Source organism: Pezoporus occidentalis, unplaced genomic scaffold, assembly GCF_034315485.1.
Source record: "Pezoporus occidentalis ecotype Australia unplaced genomic scaffold, CSIRO_AGI_Poc_V1 ctg102, whole genome shotgun sequence".
Lineage (NCBI taxonomy): Eukaryota > Metazoa > Chordata > Aves > Psittaciformes > Psittacidae > Pezoporus > Pezoporus occidentalis.
Window position 1 is genome coordinate 1,487,543 of NW_026912801.1, and position 20,221 is coordinate 1,507,763.

General features: G+C 53.2%; 1 protein-coding gene across 1 annotated transcript in view; it reads left to right on the plus strand.

Moving 5' to 3' along the window:
* The first annotated feature begins 12,596 nt into the window (after nucleotides 1–12,596).
* Nucleotides 12,597–20,221, plus strand: part of KIAA1671 (KIAA1671 ortholog) — a 66,227-nt gene continuing 58,602 nt past the window's right edge. Inside the window, exon 1 of the mRNA XM_062615819.1 lies at nucleotides 12,597–12,766. The gene's annotated coding sequence lies outside the window, so the exon portion shown is untranslated. The remainder of the gene's footprint in view (nucleotides 12,767–20,221) is intronic.

Genomic DNA, 20,221 nt, shown 5'->3' on the forward strand with positions numbered 1-20,221 from the left:
GTGTGTGACGTGTGGTGTGTGACGTGTGACGTGTGTGGTGTGTGGTGTGTGTGACGTGTGGTGTGTGACGTGTGGTGTGTGACGTGTGGTGTGTGACGTGTGACGTGTGTGGTGTGTGTGACGTGTGTGGTGTGTGATGTGTGGTGTGTGTGGTGTGTGTGACGTGTGGTGTGTGACGTGTGGTGTGTGATGTGTGACGTGTGTGGTGTGTGTGGCGTGTGGTGTGTGATGTGTGGTGTGTGTGATGTGTGGTGTGTGTGGCGTGTGGCGTGTGTGGCGTGTGGCGTGTGTGGCGTGTGGCGTGTGTGGCGTGTGACGCGTGGTGTGGCGTGTGACGCATGGTGTGGCGCGTGACGTGTGTGGCGCGTGATGTGTCATGTGTCGTGTGTGGCGCGTGATGTGTCATGTGTCGTGTGTGGCGCGTGATGTGTCGTGTCGTGTGTGGCGCGTGATGTGTGTGGCGTGTGATGTGTGTGGCGTGTGATGTGTGTGGCGTGTGATGTGTGTGGCGTGTGATGTGTGTGGCGTGTGATGTGTGTGGCGTGTGATGTGTGTGGCGTGTGATGTGTGTGGCGTGTGATGTGTCATGTGTGTGGCGTGTGATGTGTGTGGCGTGTGGCGTGTGATGTGTGGTGTGTGTGTGCACGTTCTCCTCCCCTCTGCAAGGTAAGGCCCTGCTCTTCTCTTGCTGCTGGCGTGCTGCTCTCCCGAAGGGGAAAGGGGCCCTTCCCTCTCTGGAGCATCTGTCTGTGCCGTGTTCTGTACTTCGTCGTGGCACGTGTCAGCCGTTCCATGCGGGAATGAAGAGGGATGTGGATCTGCAGGAGGGAAGGCTGCAGCTGCAGAGCAGCTCTGGAGCGTGCTGAAGTGGTTTGCAGCTCCCCAGCAAACCGGCTGCTCCTTCTGTAGTGCCAGAGAGCCTGCAGCTGGGAGATCCAGGGGCCAGCAGCACAGACTGAACCCACTGGAGGCTGCAGCGATGGGGAGCCTTTCCTTCCCCATAACCCCAACAAGCAGATGTGTACCAGCGATCTAGGAGATCTCTTGAAGCAGTTGTCTGCGTTAAGTCTCCCAAGAGTGCTTGGTCTGCAGCAGCAGAGGGAGCAGAGGCCCCTGAGCTTCAGCTCTGCACTTGGTGTGGGAATCTTCCCTCTTTCCACAAAGCAGGGTGCAGGCTGTGCCTGTTCCCTCTGCCTCCCAGCACAGGCATCCCCTGCTCCAATGGGGAAGGGAAATGCTCCCTCCTCCCCTCTGAGGGACCAGAACCAACAGCTGAGCTTACACAGTCTTACCAGGCAGCATCGCTGACACTTTATCTTTCAAGCTCCTGTTTTAATTCCTTGGTTTTCACGCAGAGAAAGCCAAGACATTCTGCACCATATTTGCTCTGTGTTGACCGAGGGTGTCTCTGGGCCGCTCAATAGCAGTGTCTTTTGAGTAACTTCTGGGGCAAAGAAGTCTTTATTTCTTGGTTGTTCTTTACTGTGTGTCCTTGTACACTGGAGTACGTGGGTGTGCTTTGTTATGCAAATGGAGATCTATCTTTTCAATGTTCTTTCCAATATCTTGTAAGCGTTTACCAGAAAAGTGTGTCTATATGATATCTATATATATGGTATAGAGAGAAATATGTGAATTAAGCGGGTTATTTTTTGAGGGGGGTGGGAGGGAGAAGAACTCTTTTGCTTCTAAGAACTGTGTGGTTCCTATAGCACCTACTCCATGATGTGCCAATCTGTCACTGTCCCTGTACTGTGAGAGTTGTTCTGGTACAGCAGCAGGAGGCTCAGAGCAGAGCCCCCATCATGACCTCAGCCTGGGTTTAGTTCTGACCTTAAAACTGGGAAAGAAGAAAGAGAGGAGGAAAAAGCGTTACAAAAGGCTTTGTTTGAGCACTGGGGCTGAGCTCCACTGAGCAGACCTCTGCTGTGCCAGCCCTGGGATTAGCCTGTGCAAGGGCAGTTGCAGGGTTGAGGCTTGGTGTGGGTTGCAAGGAAATGGGATAGTCCCAAGAACACGGTCTGTCATTTAACGGGGGAGTGAAGTCATTCTGCCCCGCAGCTGATCAGACCTCTGGTTAGGAAAGGGGAATTGCATGATCCGGACAGCAGGCAGGACAGGACCAGGCTGTGGCAGTCCCTGTGCTCTGCTCTTCCCCAGCCCCTGTCCGTGCGTGATCCCAGCTTGGTCTGAGCATCAGCTCCGCAGTGGCAGCTCTGCTCCTTGCTGGCCACAGGTTTAGGTGCTTGTGGAGACCTGGTGTGCAGCAGCACCAGGAGCCTGGGGCTCAACATCTATTTGATGGTTAAAGCCTGCTAAATTTAAGCACAGGTTTTCATTGTGCAGCTGCTCGTGGCCCTCCTGTCCCGCTCTGCCCCTCTGCTGGGATGAAGCTCTATTGTGGGCTCCTGACAGTGAGGATCCCATGGCCCTGTGGGACACGCAGCTCTCCCAGCTGTGCTGCCACGGGATCGTGTTTACCACAGCGGGAGAAGCCCATGGCAGGGGAATTCTTGCCCTTATACAGTCATCTTGTCTGGCTCCCTGGGGAGAGGAATGGCTCATCCCAGCGGCTCCGTGCCGCTGACATCCACCCCCTGCAATGGCACTGCAGGCTGGGACTATCTTTAGCCTGGTTGCTCTGTTCTGTGGGACCAGGGACTGGAGCTGCTGCCCCTTCTGACTCGAGGCGGCTGCATCCTGCCCCTGCGCACAGCATCCCACTTGTCCCAGCACATGTTCCCTGCTCCGGGTGGCTCCAGACCGAGCTGGAGTGAAGGATGGACATGGGCTGAGATGCATTGCACCCGTGCTGAGCATCCTCAGAGGCATGAGGGATTCACTTTATGAGCTGCTCAGCTCACAGTTATCTTGGTATCTTTAAATATAGTGAAAGTCCCAGTGCCATGTTCCCCGAGGGTGTTACTGATGGATTCCCTGTCTGCATTTGAGCTTTCTGCTGATGCAACCCACCAAATAGCTCCCGGTACCCATCCCTTTCAGTGTTACTCATGTAAACCCTTTAAAAGTTGTCTTTGTTCCTAAACACGTGGGTTTTACAGGAGTTGTTCTCTCACTGTGTTGAGTGTCTGAACCGCTTTGCTATGGGTGTGATTTATGAAGACTGAGAGGGCTTTTTGCATGGGGACTTCTTGCTGCCACCCTGTTCTGCTCTCACCCAGCCTCTTTATGATCTGAGCATCCCTCCACATACCCACATGGACCTTTCCATCACTGCGAAGTGAAAACCAGATCAAGAGGAGTGACATTCTTGACGTGGTAACTTGGAATTGCTGTTCTGCCACAGCCCATCCACGGGTGAGCTGCGCCCATCCCAAAACCCCACCTCAGAGACACCAGCCTTGTGGCCAAGAGCAGTTTATGGCATGAGATTCTTCTTATTCTTTCTCCTTTATTCATTTCTTATTTCAATCCAGCTGGCTGGTTTTCCTTTCTCTCCTCATTCACTTGGAGGAGCTGGTTAATCCCCTGCACTGGGAGCTGCTCCAAATGGGTGTGAGACCAGGTTAGGATCCTCATCACCTCAGTTTGCTTTTAATAACGTCTTAGATCTCTGCTCTCCCCTGTGGTGTTGCTGTTCAGAGCCCATCCATCAGGAGCCCTGAAATGATTGGCATTTCATCAAACATCTGTCCAACATTCCTTACCCCGTTTGGGAATTTCCACTTGGGCCGAGCAGTTCTGGGCTGGTTTTCGGCATTTGACAATCGCCTGAGCACAAATCGGTGGTGAAAGAGCACAACCTGCGGAGGAAGTGACCCTTCTTCAGCGGGCCCGAAGGGTTGGAACTCACCAGAGCCAGTTCCCAGACACCCTGAAGCAGATAAAATGCCACTGCCTGCTGCCTGCGCTGTTTCAGGCACCCCAGTGGTCCTTGCCTAAGGTCATGATCCTTGTTGCCTGCCCTCAAGTAAGCACATTATCACTGATAAAGGCACCTGAAGTCTTTGTGGCCCCACCGGCACCCTGTTTGTGTGTGGTGCTGGCAGTGAGGGCCGGGTTAAGCTGTTCTGGTGCCGTTTCCGTGGTTTGGAATGTTCAGACTTGGTCTAAGCTTTGTCCGAATCCCGAGTTTCCTGGCGAATGTGTGTTGTTGGAATAGCCATAGCAGTCTGTTAATGTGTCTAATTTTAGATCAGTGATAAGCATATCCAACCTTAAATCCCCGTTCAGTACTTTAATAACTTCCTTTCTGAAATGGGTTTTGCACATGGGGACCAAGCGGGAGCCCGGGGATGGAGCTGCAGGTCCCAGCCCCTGGTCCGTGTCAGGTTGTGGTGGCTCCTGAGCCGCTGCCGCACTGAGGGTCTGGGGATCTATTATTAGTATTATTTAAATTATTGTTTAGTTTTTAATAAATCAATGCTAAGATTGAAACTATGCACAAAATGTTCAAGGTACCTGGAAGGTCTGAGGATAGGTGTGGCTTCAGCGCTGAGGAAGGGAAAGGATTGAAAAGGCAAATCCTGGATACCGAGGTACTAAAAACTTCCTTTTCACAACACGTAAGATCCACTTACATCCTTAGAAGTTCAGTCTCCTCTGGGAGGTTAATTCCCAGGAGCCAGGGAAGGAGAAAGGTGTCATTCACAAACAGAACTAATGAGAACCTGTGCTGGTAATCCAGTCATAGACCCACGACTGTCACCTCCCTTGTGCTAAGGTGTGTTCTGCAGAGCTTGGCGCTGGGCTGTCGCCCTGCTGCAGCCGTTGTGGAGATGCCAGGAACCATCCCAAGCTCTGTGGGACACGGGGTTACCTCTCCACAGCAGGGTTATGAATGTATCTGATGTCCTGGCATTAGACTTTTCTGTTGCCCTACACTGAATTGCTGCTTTTCTCTGTTGATGCCATTTTGGTCTCTGGGAGTTGCTCTATTGAGCTTAACAAGCACTATAGCTTTTAATATATTTGTAGAAGTGCTGCTAATGTTCTGGGATGATTTGAATTCCACTCTGTGGTACAATATCTGTTTTATATTATTTTATCCATGCTTTTGTTTTTTATGTCAACTGTTCCTTATTGTTGTTCAGAAAGAAGAATTAAAGCTCTATTCTCTATGGTTAATGTATTTTCAACCCGATACCATCCTGGTGGTTCTTTATGGCTGCGCCGGTCCCTGCTAACACAGAGGCTGTGGAGGGCATCGGAAAGGCAGCAGGGTCCTGCCTGTGTGCAGGGCTGGCACTTGGCATCCCCGCAGCCTCCAGAAGGTCTTTGGGTGCTCTCTGGGGAGAGTGCTGTGTGTGGGGAGATGTGAATGGTGACCCCAGGAGCACCCGGTGTCATCAGCCACCTCCTCGCGATGTGCTGTCGGCTCCTGTTCCTGCACTGGGAAGAGAGAAAGGATTTGCATCGGTCCCAGCATCGTGTTTGAAGCAACACCAAGCGAGTTTCAATGCATTTCTAACGTAATGCATGGGATAGGAGTAAAAGCGAGGGTGGATGTGAGCTCCAGATTCCTGCCTCGACGTACTTGGTGCGAGAAGAGGCTTAATTAAATACAACCTGGCATTTAATTAATCCTTCCTATATTTGCTTCTTGGGGCCTGTTTGCTCTTACGGCACAGCACCAGGTTTCAGAGCAGGCTCGCAGCGAAGGGCTTCCAAAGGCTCGTGAGGACACTCCCAAACTCACAGAGTGTGTGAAGTGCCAGGGGGGATTCCACCAGCCCATGTTACTTTCATGTGCTCTGCACTCAGGCTGCAAGGTGCTGTGGGGAGCAAATGATCCTAGAAGTGAGTTTCATTCATTTCGAACTGGGATGTTTTCCCACACAAGCAGGTATCCCGAGGTTGTGCTTTGAAGTGCTCTGAGATTTCCATCAGGATTGCCACCTCCTGCAGTGAGGAGACACCAGCCTGCAGTGTGGTGGTTCCCTAGCTGCTGCAGGAAGAAAAGCTCCCAGGGCTGCAGACAGGGGCACTTCAGGAGATGCCACTTTGGGTGGCAGCTCCTGGGAGGGTGGTGGCAGCCCCAGTGCTCTCCATGGCCTGTTTTGCTCCTCTGCTGCATGAGTCTGAGCCCTGAGGCTGCTGCTGCTGCTGCCAAACCAGTTTTCCATGGCACATGCCCAGGGCAGCCCGTGGCGGTGGTGGGGTTGGATGGGACGAGGAGCTCTGGGGTAAGTCCAGGGCTTGGTCCCAGTCACCCTCCCTGCATTGCTGTGGCACAGGGCACCCATACAGCACCTCAATGCCAGGAAGGAGCGGGGTGTTTATAACACATCATTAACATGCGTGAATGAACATGTTAAACCTCCATGCAAACAAAGTACTTCTCCTCTAAACACCTACTTTGCACAGGACTGCGCTGTCCTGGTAGCCCCTCTGGCTATGTCTGACTGTGAAGGTGTTCTAACACGTATTCCAGGATGCCTTTTTGCTAAGGAAAATAAAGCCATTGCACAAAGGCTTACCCACAGAGCAGCAAACATCCTTTGGAAAGCCCCGTTTTGGCTGGCCCAGGCGGCACTAACTTACCCCAATGCCAGGGTGAGGGGCACCAGCATGAACCGTGCTGGCAGCTGGGGCTCCTCACCCTGCCCAGCATCACTGTGAGCCCAAAGTGTGTAGGACAGGACCGGATTTGCCAGCCTGGGGTTTGGAGTTTCCTGCTAGATCCGAGTGTGCTGCACTGATTTGAGCCGTGGTGTTTCCAATGAGCTGCGGATGTAGCTCACAGCCATGAAAAACAAGCTCAGGCACAGGAGACAAAAGAGCAGGGATGTGCTGAGCCGCTCCTGAAGCACAAGGAAGCGGAGTGCTTTTTCCTGGAGCAATTCTCAGAAAGCGAAAGCGTTTCTGCAGCACTTCTACCTGCTGCACTGGGGTGACATTGAGAGCAGAGAGCTCCCATCCGTGACCATGCACCAACTGAGGTCATTTGGGCTGCTTTAGGCTGAAGTCCGCTTTCTGGGCAGCTTCCAGGAGCTCGGTTGTTCGGGAGGAAGATGCTGCGAGGGCTCATTCGTGCTCTCTGGTTTAGGGACTGGGGTGGACGAGTTCAAGCTGTTCTGAGATCAGCAAATGGAACAAAGCCACTCGCTGGCCTTTATCGCCTCGGCTGACAGCGTTGTTGTTGTTGGCCGCGGTACAGGCGCGCGCTGAAATCTGAGTCACTGCTCTGCCTCGGGAAACACAAACAGGCTCCCAGGAAATCTGCTTCCCTTTGTTCTCCCCCCCCCCCCAAACGTCCCACCATGTGCCGTGTGCTGATAGCGCGGCCGGGATGGGTTTGTATCGCTGGCAAAGATTCCAGACCTATGGAATGTTCACCCTCGTGCAGCAGAACCTCCCCTCCAGTGCATGCTAACAGCTCCTTCCTGCCCCAGAGCGCTGGACACGCAAACGGGATGCTTGATTATCCCTGTTGTTTTGTCAAGGACTGCTGGCTATAGCTGCTTGGTTGAGAGCCTTCCCGGAGGAAGAAGTGTGCTGTGGCAGGGCTGTGCCCTCCTCTGTGCTCTGTGCTGGGCCCTTGGTGCTGTCTGTGCAGCTCTGCACCGATTTTCACGGTGGATGAGGATGAAGAGCGGGGAAAGGAGCTTCTGAGGCCCCTGTCGTGGTGGTGATGGGGAGCAGGAGGATTTTCTGCCTTCCTTTCTGCAGATGATCTGCAGTCAGCACCTTCCTGCAGTATTGAGCGCCTGAGAGGTGCGGTTTGCTCCTGGTCAGTTCCTCCTGAGGCCACATCCGGAACCTTCACTGATAGTTTTGGTTTTCATGGGAGCACTTTCATCATGGAGGGTTGCAAGGTGGGACATGGAGGTGCTTCGCTGCTTAGGACCAGTGCATTTCAAACCCCCGTGGGCCTGAGAAGAGAGATGCTTGCTCCCCAGCTCCGGATGAAGTGGTTTGGCATACATCTGCACCTCTGCACACCAGGAGCGACTTGCTCAGCGGGAAGAGATGGAGGTTGCTAATGGCTGGAACAGAGGAGGGAATCTTGGCCACTGCCCTGGTGAGGTTGGGCAGAGCCCACTGCTGTTACGGCAGAGGCGGCACAGGAGCAGGCTCACATCCCCGTGCAGGCAGCAGGGCAGCTGCTGCTCCAGAGGTGGTTTAGGAAGGAGCAAAGGGGTTTGCCTGGGATCTCCACACCGGCTCCATGGCCTGACCTCAGGTTTGCAGGCATGTAATGTGGGTTGGCAGTCGCTCCATGGGATATATGCAATTAACCCGTTTCTCCACTACAGGGCACTGACAGACTATGAGAGAGGAACATCACAGAGCAGCCTGGCTGCTACACCCACCAGTGGTGGTTATGCCCTGTTTAATGCAGTTCTTAGTTGATTCTGAAACAGTTAATTCTGTCATAGAGGGGAGAAACATTGGCACTACCCATGCGAAAGCAGAGCTGCTGGTAAACTGGTGCCTCAGCCCAACAGGGCCTTTTGTGGGCTTGATGGCAAAGAATGTGCTTAAAAATGGAAACTTCTTACAGAGAAAGGGCCTGTCGTTCTGTTCTGTATGAGAGCTGTATATTGGTTGCATACCATCACACTGATGGGCTGGTGAAATCATAAACCAAAGGTTCAAAGCTCAAATGTCTGTGCAAGATGGAGCTGGCAGTGTCTGTTTGCCATTGCCATCCACACCGCAGGGTGGAATTACAGCTCTAATGTATATACATGGGGTGATGGGACAGGGCTCTGCAGTTAACTCTGCCCCTAGATTGCGGCTCACCCTGGTCCAACACTGATGGAGCAGGGGGAGAATGGATCACACAGGTGGGGAGGGAGCACAGAGGATGAAACCCTTCCTAGAGGGCTGTGTGCTCTGTGCTTGCCCAAGGGAGCCATAGTGGTGGGTGATGGTGGGTGATGGTGGGTGGTGGTGGGTGATGATGGGTTGTGGTGGGTGATGGTGGGTGATGATGGGTAATGGTGGGTGATGATGGGTGGTGGTGAGTGATGATGGGTTGTGGTGGGTGATGATGGGTGGTGGTGGGTGATGGTGGGTGATGATGGGCGATGATGGTGTGTGATGGTGGGTGATGATGGGTGGTGGTGGGTGATGGTGGGTGATGATGGGTGATGGTGGGTGATGATGGGTGGTGGTGGGTGATGATGGGTGGTGGTGGGTGATGGTGGGTGATGGTGGGTGATGGTGAGTGATGATGGGTGGTGGTGGGTGATGATGGGTGGTGGTGGGTGATGATGGGTGGTGGTGGGTGATGATGGGTGGTGGTGGGTGATGGTGGGTGATGGTGGGTGATGGTGAGTGATGATGGGTGGTGGTGGGTGATGGTGGGTGGTGGTGGGTGATGGTGGGTGATGGTGGGTGATGATGGGTGGTGGTGGGTGATGGTGGGTGATGATGGGTGGTGGTGGGTGATGGTGGGTGGTGATGGGTGATGGTGGGTGATGATGGTGGGTGATGATGGGTGATGGTGGGTGATGATGGGTGGTGGTGGGTGATGATGGGTGCTGGTGGGTGATGGTGTTCTCCTGCCTGAGCTGGGGTGCAAGGGCTGAGTGTGTTGGTTGGTGCTGGGTACCTGGCTCTCACAGTTCCATGGTTCCCTGCTCTGCGCTGGACCCGTACTTCAGCCATTCCCATTCCCACACATTTGGGATGTCCCCAGGGCAATAGAAGCCAGGTGAGGGTGAGGATATGGCCCCTCCAGCTCTGCACTGGAGGCTTGTCGAGACCAGGCCTGCTCTGTGCCGTGGCACCCACCACAGCTCTGCACTGCCGCTGCCTCATGCTGGGGCTTGAAGCATCTCTGTGGGTCCTTTGAAGCTCTCAGCTCTCATGTCCCGGGGCACTCGCAAAGGCTCCCGCTGCGGCTCCTCTGCAGACAGTGGGAAACACGGCTGCAGCTTCCTGGGAAGGTGCCTGCTCTTCCTGGAGTCGCCCATTTGAATGCAGAGGCTGCGGAGCCTCCGGAGCCCGGCTCGCCCAGTTCCCTCGTCTCATGTAGGTGTTTTGTGGAGGGTGCTGCCATTACAGCGGCTCCTGAATAACTGATCAGATGGTTTCGGTGGTTGGCTTTACCTGCTGAAAGCCCCGTGTGTTACAGCTGGGGTTCCCAAGCCATGGGTGGGACAGAACCACTTCAAAGAGGTGCAAGAAGCAGGAAGATGCTCTTTGCATAGGCACCGACCCGAGCCATGGATCCCCCTCTTCCATGGGGGCAGGTACCACTGACAGCCTGAGCTGCATGCACGGAGGGGGGATATGCGGATGAGGGGACAGGTTATGTCGTGGTTTCAGAGAAAAGAAAGGCAAATGAGGCAAGGAATGGGGATCCCTTTGTGTTTGTGTGCGTGGCGAAGATAAAAGGCTGGCTAAGGTGGGGAAAACACATCTATTACCCTGATTTGGGAGCAAGGGAAAGGGATCTGAATGTAACTGGGATGCGGGCGTGCACAGCCAGGGTGGGGACAGGGGCCGAGGCTCGCGTACCCCTGCAGCTGCCGCAGGGATGGATGCTTCGGCTGCTGAAGCTTTCTGCTGGCTCCCATCCATGCACCTGCTAAGAGGCAGCACCCGCAGCTAAGCCGGGGCTGCTCCTGCAGCTGGGGAACGGATCACGGAGACATCCAGAGCCTGGACTGCTCGGGACCATCAGTGTCTGCAAGAGCCACGGCACTGCCCTTGTGCCACGGCACTGTCCTTGTGCCACGGCACTGCCCTTGTGCCACAGCACTGCCCTTGTGCCACAGCACTGTCCCTGTGCCACAGCACTGTCCTTGTGCCACAGCACTGTCCTTGTGCCACAGCACTGCCCTTGTGCCACAGCATTGTCCTTGTGCCACAGCATTGTCCTTGTGCCACAGCACTGTCCTTGTGCCACGGCACCGCCCTTGTGCCACAGCACCGTCCTTGTGCCACATCACCGTCCTTGTGCCACGGCACTGCCCTTGTGCCACGGCACTGCCCTTGTGCCACAGCATTGTCCCTGTGCCACGGCACTGTCCTTGTGCCACAGCACCGCCCTTGTGCCACGGCACCGCCCTTGTGCCACGGCACTGTCCTTGTGCCACGGCATTGTCCTTGTGCCACAGCACTGCCCTTGTGCCACAGCATTGTCCTTGTGCCACAGCACTGTCCTTGTGCCACAGCACTGTCCTTGTGCCACAGCACTGTCCTTGTGCCACGGCACCGCCCTTGTGCCACAGCACTGTCCTTGTGCCATGGCATTGTCCTTGTGCCACGGCATTGTCCTTGTGCCACGGCACTGCCCTTGTGCCACGGCACTGTCCTTGTGCCACAGCACTGTCCTTGTGCCACAGCACCTTGTGCCACAGCATTGTCCTTGTGCCACAGCACTGTCCTTGTGCCACAGCACTGCCCTTGTGCCACTGCCCTTGTGCCACAGCACTGTCCCTGTGCCACGGCACTGCCCTTGTGCCACAGCAGTGTCCTTGTGCCACGGCACTGTCCCTGTGTCACATCACTGTCCTTGTGCCACGGCACTGTCCCTGGGCCACAGTACTGCCCTTGTGCCACAGCACTGCCCTTGTGCCACAGCACTGTCCCTGGGCCATGGCACTGCCCTTGTGCCACGGCACTGCCCTTGTGTCACGGCACTGCCCTTGTGCCACGGCACTGTCCCTGTGCCACAGCACTGCCCTTTTGCCACGGCACTGTCCCTGTGCCACGGCAGTGTCCCTGTGCCACAGCACTGTCCTCATGCCACGGCACTGTCCCTATGCCACAGCACTTCCCTCCTGCCCTCCTCCTGCCGTACCCGCTCATGGCCGCAGCCCAGCCCAGCCCAGCCCTGCCCGGGTTCCGTGAGTCACAAGCCCGGCGCCGGCCCTGACCCAGGAGCCGACTTTGGCCTCCTCGCAGGGCCGCACCTTTTGCGAGGCCGGGAAGCGGCATTCGGAGCGTTCCAAGCCCCGCAGCCACGGCACGGCCTTGGAGGCGGCTGCGGGCAGGCTCCGTGCTCGGGCGCCATGGCTGGGGGGGGCAGCGGCTGAGGAGAACCAGGCGCTGTGAGGGGAGGGCTCCCCGGCCTGACCCCCGGCACCGCGGCCCCTCCCTGCAGCCCTCAGCGCGGCGCCCGAGCCATGGTGGCACAAAGCTCACCCGGAAGGGCCGCCCCTGCCCCGCACCCAGGGAGGCTCAGAGGCCCGGGGAGGCGGCAGGGCAGCGGCACGGGGCTGCGGGCGGGCGGCTGCGCTCACCCGGGCCGGGCCGGGGCGGAGGGGGGGGATTTGGCAGGGCCGGGACTCGAACCCGCGTCTCCCGCGCCGCGGCCGGGACCACCGAGGAGCAGGTGGAAAAGGGGGCGGAGCCACCCGGGAACGGGCGCCGTGCTGCGTGCGGCCGGCCCCGCCCACCCCCGGCGGAGCCGCGCGGTCGCCATGGCAACAGAGGCGCTTCCCGCCGGGCCGGGCCGGGCCGGGCTGCGCGCGCGCCGCCGCTCCTGGCGCTGTGGGGCGAAGGGACCGGGACCGGGCGCGGCCCCGCGGCTCGGTCTGGGGAGCGGCGGGACCCGGACACGGAGCCGGACCCCGACCGCGCCAGGCCCTGCCCGGCCGCGCCGCTCCCCTCCGCCGCCCTCCGGCAGCCCCTCGCCCCGGGGAACGCGGAGGGGCGGCCCCCGCTCCGCCCCGCCCCGCCCCCGGGTGGGGGTGTCCGGCCGTGCCCGGCCGCCGCTCGCCCTCAGCCGGGCAGGCCGCTGGGCTCCGCCGCGCTCAAAGTTACTTGGGAAGTTCCGCGCTGCGGCGGGGGCAGCGCCGTCCGGGGCCGCCTGCCCCGCGGGACCGAGCCGGTGCCCCGCAGGGTAAGTGCAGGGCGGCGGGAGCGCGGCGCGGCGCGGCTGGCGGCGGGACAAAGGCGGCCCGGGGCGGGGAGCGTCCGGTTCGCTCACCGTGAAGGGAGCGCCCCGAGCCCCAACCCCATGGGAAGGGCTGGGGGGGGGCTCCCCTGCTGCTCCCGCGGCTCCGCGTTCCCCCGTAGCGGCGGCTGGGGGGGTGGTGGTGGTTAATGGCCACACACGGGGTCCTGCGGGCAAACCGGGGCTGGGGGTGTGGGGTCCGCGTGGGTCCGTCCCCATGGTGGTGGTGGGGTCGCTTCGCTGCTGCTTTTTCACTGCGTCAGAACCAAGGGCGAGGGGAGAAGTTGGCTCCGCGGGTGCGTGTTTGTGTTCGGAACACGGAGATCCCCCCGTGCCCCTGCCCCGCGCCGGTGCGGGTGCTCCGGGGGTGATTTTGATGGCTCATGGGTGTAATGTTCTGCTGGCCAGCGCGGCAGATTAGAGCCTTATTTCTGTAATCCAAGATGACTTTTGTAAGCGCTGCAATTATCTGTTCCCCTCTGGATTAGTGACGGTAATGTGCTTGGCGTTCTTAAATGGACAAATAAAGATGCCCCCCCTCCCTCTGCCACCGAAGAGTTCACGGCAGAGCCGACTTCTGCTCGGGTGAGGAGCTGTCTGCGGGAGAGGTTTAGCATCCCAAGCGCGGTATGTGACTCCCTTTTGCCTTGGACTTCGGGAAACGCACCTGAAACAGTTTTAAGCGCCGTTTAAGGTCATTGCGCCGGTTCTTTTCAGTTGCAGATGCACATACCTTGGCTTGTTGGCACATCAGCCCGCGTGTGTGCCCTTTGTTTTACAAGCCCGTCTGGCCTTCGGGAGGGCAGATTTGTGCTGTGTTATGCAATTTAGTTGTTTCGTTTTCCTTCCTAAATTCCAAATGTAAGTGGTTTGTGTGTGGATGGGGGCTGTGGAGTTCTGTTTATGGGTGGAGAAGGCTGCTCCGAAGGAGGTCAGTTCCCAGTTCCCTGGGTTAATGTGGAGTTCTGCGCCTGGATTTGGGAGGGAGCAGAGCTGGGATTCTGGAAGGGTGAAACCGATCTGGGAAATCGCTGTTTCCTGCGTGGTGTTGAGTCCTGTGAAGAGCTTTGCCTTCCTTCCCCAGTGTGTTTGCAGCATCGTTACCGTTGTGGCATTTCTCCTGTCTGAGCGTAGGAGATTAATCCTGTGGGTTCAGGTATTGACTTGACTTCTATTTCTGTGGCGTAATCCCTGTGTTTTTGATTTGTGTGTGAGGAATGGGATTAAGGGGAATCACACTTGGCAGATGGCGGAGCTCTTCTGTACCATGAAGAGAAATCGTAACCTCTTATAATACCTATGGATTTGATTCCCTGGAGTTTAGCAGCACAGTTGTGCTGGAGATGAAGTGTTGCTGATGGTAGAACAGGGGTACTGCCTTGCAGGAACGGCAGCACGCAGCAAGGGACATTTTGTCAAGCTGATGCTTCCTGCCACCCTGGTAACTGCAGGCAGTTTTCATGGTAGGCTTAAGAGGTGAACTATGTTTCCAGGGTAACTGGGAAGTTGTTCAGCTGCTTCAGAGGTACTTTTTTGCCAGAACTGAAGGTTGTTGGTGTTTCCTTGCCTTGTCTCTCTTCCAGGAATCTGAAGGGTTTGCATCCTTTTAATGACCACATGAAAATACCATTTTTCTTTGTTTTCCCATGATGTTTTCAGGGTGCAGTAGGGAAACAGACAATGTGGGGCAGGAATTCCAATAAAGCTGCCTGGCACCTTGACCCAGGTAAAGACTTTATTTAAAAAAAAAAAAACCCAGACTTTATAAACTTCTTTTCACTTTTTTATTTGGTAGGATTTTCATCACTGCTCAGCCTCTTCTTGTACAAGTTGTCAAGGACATTTATTAGCGAGTAAACCTATAAAGCCTTTCTACTTGAGTATAATTAAAGAGGTAGGAATCCCATTTAAGTAGATGCAGCCTGTAATTCACTTTTGATAGGCGTATGGTTTGTTGAAAATACACTCATAAACTGGAGTCTCTTCTCTCAGACGATGCTCAACTAATCCTCAGCTCAGTGTTTCTTTTCCAGTACAGAGAAGACATAGAACAAAGTGACTCCAGAATGTCATAGTATGGGAAGTCCAATCCCTAAAAGAAGTCAAAACTAGGACTCTTTCCTAACTCAGATTCCTGAGTTTGTTGGGTTTTTGCTGTCTCATTTTATATGTGGTGGTAACGACGTGTCACAATCCCAGGTTTATGCTCATGCTGCAGTTCTGGAGGCTGGAGGAGAAAGGGCAGAGTACCCAGGTATGTTCCCCATGCCCTGGGCTCTTGACTGACACCATGCCAATAGAGTAGGAGAATCTTGATGTCTGATGATGAAGCAGTTTATCACCTCTGATCACTGCCATCCTGGTGGCTGTGTGTGGTGCTTGGTTGGTTGATTTTTAAGTACTGTTTCCAGCCATGTGTAGCACTGTCATCCTGGATGCTAATTGGGTCCCTCGTGTGTTTGCAGACTCCTCTGACAGTAATAATATTCTTACTGTGTGCCTCATTTCTCCCAAAGGCAAATGAAATAAAACAGATTTTACTGAAAGGAAGAGCTTCAGGCTCCAAGGTCTATGACAAGTGTGGCAGCCCCTACTGCTCCTGGACTGAAGGTACAATTTAGACCCTGTGTGAAGGATTTGAGTCCTGACCAGCAGCTCCTGGTGGAAGGTCAGTGGGAGCTCAGGTAGTCCTGCCTGGGATTCTTTGCTTGCTCTGTGGTTTTGCCTGGGTGTTGTCCTGGACTCTGCTCCATTCAGCACTTGTGTTTCTCTGACTACTAGATAATTTTGAAGCCAGTCCTGTCACTCCCTTCTTTCACACGTGCTTGGTTACTGTCAAGTGAAAAGCGAGCGCTCTTGCCCTGGTGAGGAATGTGTTGCTGCCTTGGCTGCCTAGTCCCTTCCTTGGGATTCGCCTTTGTTTGATCTCAGGTCATGGAGCTTTCTCTCTTGTGGTGGGTTTTCCAAGTCCCACCAGAGCCAGGTTGTTAGAGCTCCTTGTGATTTTTGTCCTGTCCTTGGGTTTTTAAATAGTGGTAAGAAAACTTCCCACAGTCCTGAAAATGTCAATGGAGCAGTGCTTGTGGGAATGCTCTGCAGACCAGGGACACGGGGTTTGGGATCGTGTTTGATTGGGAAGCAGTTGGGGGTTGGAACTTGATGATCTGTAAGGTCCCTTCCAACCCAAACCAGTCTGATAATTTGAGAGGATTACTCTGGGCAGGTCAGGTAGGGACATGGGGGATGGTGGCAGCAGCAGTCTGCCTCTCTGATACCTCAGGCTGCTCGTGTGTTTAAACGTTGTACCAGTTTCTCACTGAGCAGTCACATGTATCAAGGTTTTTCTCTAGGCCTTGGTATGTTTTCCTGCATTGATATTCCACCGGAGCTGGTAACTTGGCTCGGCTCACTGGCTGGGGAAGTTTCCCTTGGCAGATGAGGTTGTCATGCTGAGTTGTGAGCTGTGGAGTCACTTACAAATTTGACTAGTAAAGGGGTGTGTGTGTGCATTCCTAAGTGCGAGTTCTGGATGTTCTGCAGCCAGTGAAGTGTAATGTCACTGTTCTTCTTTGCAAGCTGTTTGTACCTACAGGATGTTTTCCTGTACAAGGATGTGAATGATGCTGGTTGGAAGGCTGTCTTTCACTTCCATGACTTGATGAATTTGCATGATACCATTGGAGGTATTCAGTGCCTTGGTTTTTCTGCTGATTTATGTGTTAATTTGTTTCATAATGCAGGTGCAGCCTTTTGGGGCTCCTTGTTCAATTGTGAAGTAGTAGGCAGCCTTTGGGAGGAAAGTATGATGTCTATTGGATACATCAAAGAGATGTTCATAGAATAGGAGATTGTTCTGCATTCAGTGGGCTGTTTGTAAAAGCCAGACTGAAGTAAACTACTTAATCCTGCAAGCCCGGGCATGAAGCTCACAGTGATGCTGTGAGCACAATCTGTATCACTTGTTTGTGTTTGATGCATGAGGGTGAGTAGAACCTGAGAATGTTGCAATGGTTTCGGTGTGTTTTTTGTTGTGTATGTAGGAATTGCCCAAAGACATCCTATGGAAAAAGCCACAAACCTTTTGCTTTTGCCTCAGAAGTCTATTTGACTGCTCCTACACTGATTGCAGTAGTAGCCTCTGCAGTGTAAGCCACTGTGGGGTTGTCTTGAGTGTGCAGCCAGAGAGACTGGAGTAATAGCGACAGGAGAGCTGTGGAATTACCTCCGCAGCAAACTAGTCCTGAATCCTGGTAACAGCCTTCTGGACAGCCACACACCTGGTAGATTTAACAGTGTAACTGGAAGACCTCATGCTTGGCAAGCTCTAGGTGCACCTGCCCTGTGCAGTTGAACATGCAGGCTTTCCCAGTGCAGGGACTAAGAAAACCTGGATATTGAGTTTTGGCGAAACACAGTAAGTCTTTCCTATCCTTTTGCAGCTACTGGTTTAAAAACATGAGTAACGTCTCCCTCTTTTTCTCATGACTGGATATCGGTTCATGTTGGTATGACCTGAATGTCTGATGGGAAAAGGATACGTAGATCTGCTGGATGATGGTTTTCCTCGGGCCTAGGCTTCAATACTTCTTTTAAGAGCCTAGGTTATACTTCTGGAAACAGCCTAATCTTCAGATTCTTTTCTCAAATCAAGGTGGCTTATTTTCCTGCCTCCCGCTGTCTTTGGTTTGTTCTGGAAAATACCTAATGCTGGAACTTCTGCAGACAAGAAAGCCTTCAAACAGCTTCCCAAGCTGGTCGGGGTTATTTTTCAGTGCATCTGTATAATTAGGAGACTGTTAATACATATTCTCTCAGTTCCTGAATACCTTAAAATTACATTGAAACAATGGGAGCTGAGTTTTTTTTTAATACTCATCACTATGAAACATGCTTGGAGAGGAAATGAATTTGTTCTTCGGCTGTGTGATTGCGGTGATGCAACGTGAGCAATCTGGGACTAGAGAGGATTATTATCCAAAACATTGCTTGGTTTTGTTTTGAGTCATGTCCTATGAGCATGCACTTAAATGTTGGAAATAGTGGGGGGGAGAGGAAGGGAATCTGAGCTGCTTTAAAGCCACTTCCAGAGCTGTTCATTAAAAGTTCTTATCAGTATTAAGTGCCCAAACTTTGAGTTTTGGGCAGTAATAAAGCTGCTGCGTGCCTGAAAGAAGATAAGCGTTGGTCTTGCAGCAGTGTGAGAGCTCAAAGCTTTGTACTGTTGCAGTGATTATGAGTCAGGATGGTCATTAGCCTGCTGTAACAAGTACGAAAAGATAACGATTCAATTGCTGAAGGTTTGGTTATCTGCACCCTTTTCACTTGAAGGAAAAAGGGGTCGTGTGCGTTCCAGCACTTCCAAGAGTGTAAGTACAGCATGCGAACGGCCCCAGCTTTGGTGTGATTTTGGTGTGTCTGATTTTACAGATTTAGTGTAAGCTTTCTGGGGGGTGGCAGTTGATCTCGGGCTCTTTCCCAGCTCTGAATACCCCTTTGGTTTGGCTGGGGGCTGGGGAGGGAGCTGTGAGCTGCAGCACAGACCTGACCCAGTTCCCGTGCGGCAGCGGAGGCTGCCGAGCTCTGGCCTCTCTGGGAAGCGTGGGAGCTCCTCGAGCTGGGCCAGCCCAGGGAGCCATGCACAGCTTTGGCTTTGCTGCACAAGCAGCACTTGGGTGCAAAGGAGATGGTGGCAAAAATAGAAGAAACAGAAAATAAGCTGCGTTTAGTTTTTGAAAATAGCTAAGCATGATACGATGGAGAAGAGGTGGCGAAGAGGAGATGCTGATGCTTTATTTTGTTAGTTTGTCCTTAAATCTAGTCATTAAAAACCGTTTTACCCCTCATAGTTCCTAAGGGTAAAAAGCTGCCAGTATTTTAGTGCAGTGCATGAAAATATGACTATTTGTGTGTGCTTTTGCTGATGCAGATAATGTTGTTGCCACACACATCAGTCCCTTCTGTTTGTTTTCATAATGACTGTTTTTTCTGGTATTGGTAAACATGCTTCCCGTGCCTTTCAACAACTCATATCAATAGATGTGAAGTTCTGAGACTTGTTATTCCTCCTGTTGTAAAACCAGGGTGATCTTTATTTCACAGTGTTGATAAGAATTTGAAACATAAAAAGGAATGGGATGTAAGTTTGTCTTTGTTCTGTGTTTTAATGAGGTCAGACTGCAGCCTGCAATAAGTCTGGCTGCTTTTTCAGCTCAGCCATAGTATCAGGAACTCCTGGTAGGGAGCGAGTTGTGCCAGACTTGAAGAGGGATGTTTATCTGCTGCAAGCATGTTCAACCATACAAGGCTTTGGATGGACAAAGCTGTCTCATCCGTAATGAAGGCATTCTGCCCAGCAAAGCCATGATGTGTTTTAAACAGGGCTGGAATTTTTGGCCACCAGAATTGTGCTTGATATTTCGTGAGAACACTCAGAATTCTCCATTGAACAAAACGGGCACAGATGCCTTTCTAAAAGGAGTGTTCGGGCTGGGGTTGTGCAGCTCAGCTGCTGCATTAGAGGCCTTCACAAGAAAAGCCATTTCTATTATTTGTGGTCAAACAGTGCTCTCACTCTTTTGGCATTATTAAATGTCAGATATTGGTGTAATCTGCTCTTAGAATATTTTAAGCAACATGATGGTTGCAGACTCGCCTAAATATCATCCTGTTGCTGTAGTCCCCACGTACAAATGATGCAGGGCATGTTTGAGCCTACGGTAAGTTATGTCCAAGGAAACAGATGTCTTGATTTATGCAAGTGACATTAACCATTTCTAAAACATGTTTAAATTAATGTATTGAAATCCTCACTGGTCATCATAATGTTCAGTTTGTTCTTCACAATCTGAGTGTTAAAAAAATCACTGCAGCTCTCTGTGGTTACTGCGTGTGAATGAGAGATTAAATGAACTAATTTGGTTATGCAGAGTTCCAGTACAACTTCCCAGCTTTCCTTACTCTCCTAAATTCAGTCCTACTTAGGACAGAGATGCTCACTGTCTCTGCATGGTGGTGTAAGGCTGCAGGAGAGGGTTCCACATGTCTGAGCCATTCTTGCTCAACTTGACAGAGCAGCGGATGTTTTCTCACTGCTTCCTTGCTGTAGTTGGATCATAGCACTCATAGGAAGTAGTTGGATCATAGCACTCATAGGAAGTAGTTGGATCATAGCACTCATAGGAAGTAGTTGGATCACAGCACTCATAGGAAGGGCTCATCGATGGCTATAGAGCAGCGTTTCAAGGTCAGGGAAGCGGCTTTCTGCGTGGTGAGCATTATGCTAATTCAGTTGTTAAACATATTGGAATTGTGCTTCCTTTTGCTTCTGCAGTGCTTGCAGATTCCATCAGAGCCTTTGCGCTGCGCTTGGAGTACGGAGGCTTGGGTTAGAGCAGGGAGCAG